Source organism: Etheostoma spectabile, chromosome 2 (assembly GCF_008692095.1).
Source record: "Etheostoma spectabile isolate EspeVRDwgs_2016 chromosome 2, UIUC_Espe_1.0, whole genome shotgun sequence".
Classification (NCBI taxonomy): domain Eukaryota; kingdom Metazoa; phylum Chordata; class Actinopteri; order Perciformes; family Percidae; genus Etheostoma; species Etheostoma spectabile.
This window is the reverse complement of record NC_045734.1, coordinates 15,801,286-15,801,519: the sequence shown is the minus strand read 5'-3', so window position 1 is coordinate 15,801,519 and position 234 is coordinate 15,801,286. Positions and strand designations below refer to the sequence as shown.

At 44.9% G+C, this 234-nt stretch overlaps 1 protein-coding gene across 5 annotated transcripts in view; it reads right to left on the bottom strand.

Annotated features, from left to right (window-relative positions):
- clockb (clock circadian regulator b) overlaps positions 1–234 on the bottom strand; it is a 26,698-nt gene that overhangs the window by 13,031 nt on the left and 13,433 nt on the right. The window lies entirely within an intron of this gene.

Here is a 234-nt window from a genome sequence, read left to right as displayed (position 1 = left end):
TTCAGGTTCAACCCAGGGTTTTGTGTATCACGGTTTAAATCGCCGTGGTAACTTATGCTGAACACCTAACCAGGTCGGGACCAGGTTAGCTCAACCTATGTAAAAGCACCACTTACTGACCAGTCAATACTCTATTAATAACAGCGTCACCATTCTTAGAAGATCCGCTGGCGCTCGATGCGCGAAGAGAGAGAAATAGGTGCGCTCATAAAAGTTAAAACATTTAGAGACCGA